Raw genomic sequence first — 2,533 nt, 5'->3', positions numbered from 1 at the left:
TTATTAAAACCCATATGATACTATAAATGTCATGTCTCTGTGGCGCAATTGGTTAGCGCGTTCGACTGTTAATCGAAAGGTTGGTGGTTCAAGCCCACCCAGGGACGTGTTCTTTTTTAACCAAACTAGGTGTCATGGTGTCAACAGCCGAACTCATTGACCTGCCATTTGGGAAAAAACGAACTCTGTTTCCAAGAGTAGATTTATAGAACGGCTCTGTCATTTCCCTCCCAAACATATACTGCAGTTGTCCCCTTGACTACTGAGTGTCTGTATGGAGAAAAGCTAGCTGGCAATTCTGCTGCCTAGGAATTATACGTATTCATGAGCATAGATATGTGGCATTTTTACCAAGTCTTATGATCAAATCATGGAAATTATTTTTTACTTAAAAGCCATAGTTATGGGGTTTTACAAGGCCACATTGAATGCGGCCACAGGGTGGGAGGGAGGGGCCAGCTTGTTCCCTTTAATAATGGGCCATGGAATATGGCAATTTTCTAACCACATTTGAAGGCATTATCTCAAAGTGATTAATTTTTTTTTTTTGCTTGCTGGTCATGTTTGTACAGCCCGGCTAGCTCTATCGGTAGATCATGAGACTCTTATTAATCTCAGGGTCGTGGGTTCGAGCCCTAGGTTGTGAGCAATCACCTTAAAACGTAGCCTATGCGTTGAATGTTCACAGTAAGGGGTCATACTTGATTCTGTTTCAAAGATCCACACTGAATGTCAAACTAGGGCTGTGCAATTAATTGAATTTCGATTGCGATATCGATTTTGGGGTCAAACGATCTCCAAACTCGTATAATCGAGTTGAAACGATTAATTTGACATTTTCCGTTTTACAGTAGGCCTAGAGAGTTTATGAAAGTTTATGAAAGAGACGCGCATGCGAAAGCATTCAACGCGGCGAGAGGGAGTACAATCTAACAGGCGTGCTGCATCAGGAAGTATGCCGTTGGCAGGAGGCGGGACTTGCCAGTGAACCGCCAATCAGCAGCATCGACTGTTGACAGACATGTTGGAGTAGACCTACCGTGTGGAATATTAAAGTTTCAGTAACGTTACAGTTTGATGAACGATAACAAGCTCCTATAGCAGACTTTAACTAAGAGTTCTTTAAGGCAGAACTGCCAAGTACATCTTGTATGTATTTCTGTTTAACAACAATATGATTTTTATTAGCCATGTGTTTGTTATGGCTTTGTGACTTTTAACTTTGCTATGGAGAAATGCTGGGACCGTTGTTCTCTAGACATTAAATAGGGAATGTATTATTTCAGTCGAGTCATTCGTCAGTGCATTTGGCTGAATATATTGTATTCATGAAATGTTTTATAAAAATCAAATGTTAGATTCAGAATGTTGTGGCAGACAGTACACTTACACACGAAAAAGGTTTTATTTTGGATACTTACACGGGTTTCTATGTCATAATTGATTGTGTCAATAAATGCATGTTTTCAAACTCAAAAATAATCGTTTGAATAATCGTGATATCAATATTGACCAAAATAATCGTGATTATGATTTTTCCCATAATCGAGCAGCCCTATGTCAAACTGTCAGCTTTTTATGGGTTTGAGTCTCATGTTCTGCATTAATATTCCCAGTCTTCCCACCCTGTTGGGCGCTTCCAATGTGGTGTGTGTATACCTAGTGGGCCACAACTTGAGGCAAATACAATGAGTAGGCCACACCAACCATCAACACTATGTCTTCCTGCTGTGTGTGGTTGGTGACAACAATTAAAGTGTTATCTGTTGTAGGTAGGGCTGCGCGATTAATCTGAATTTTGATCATGATTTCTCAGTTCTAAGTTCCAGGTTTCAAGATCCATAGCTGACATGCAGATATGTTCTTATTTCTACAAGACGCGTGTGATTTTTTTAAACTGGTCTCTGTGGCGCAATCGGGTAGCGCGTTTGACTGTTAATTAAAAGGTTGGTGGTTCAAGCCTCCGAGCTGATTTTAACTGACCACCAGGTCAAGCTAAGCATCAGCCCAAACCGTTAACCTTTGTTAAGTGAAAAAATCTACTGTGTTTCCAAGAGAAGATTTGAATGAACTGGGGTCTCATTTATAACCGTTGCGTACGCACAAAATGGGGCTGAAATTGGCGTACGTGACTTTCCACGCCAAGGTTGTGATCTATAAAAAAACAACTTGACGGGAGAATGTGCGCAGCCCTAAGCAAACTCTGACCCATGCGTACGCATGGTTTGGAGGAAAAGGAGAGTTGGCGACACAGATGGTGTGGTGGTGAACTGAAGTCAGACGGAAGAACTGTAGAGTGAGAAGAACGATTATGTTTTATCATCGCCCTTCATAAATTTAATTTCAACCCGTATCATGCGTTAAATCTATGTAATCAGAATAATTTAAGTAAACTGCGTTATTCCTCAGTTATAACTCCAGAAATATCTTCTTAGAATAGAGATAAAAAGAAATTCTCTATATTTAATCCCGTCACTCCATACTGTCCACTGACGGCGCAACTGCATGGAATAAAGCATCCGTCCAACATTTG

At 40.5% G+C, this 2,533-nt stretch overlaps 1 non-coding gene across 1 annotated transcript; it reads left to right on the top strand.

The window, feature by feature from the left end:
• The first annotated feature begins 33 nt into the window (after nt 1-33).
• On the top strand, nt 34-107 carry trnan-guu (transfer RNA asparagine (anticodon GUU)). Its single transcript has one exon. It is a non-coding gene; the product is annotated as a tRNA-Asn (tRNA).
• The last annotated feature ends 2,426 nt before the right edge of the window (nt 108-2,533 follow it).

The sequence above is a fragment of the Gadus chalcogrammus genome, chromosome 17, assembly GCF_026213295.1.
Source record: "Gadus chalcogrammus isolate NIFS_2021 chromosome 17, NIFS_Gcha_1.0, whole genome shotgun sequence".
In the NCBI taxonomy this organism is placed as follows: domain Eukaryota; kingdom Metazoa; phylum Chordata; class Actinopteri; order Gadiformes; family Gadidae; genus Gadus; species Gadus chalcogrammus.
This window is presented reverse-complemented; position numbering and strand designations above follow the sequence as displayed.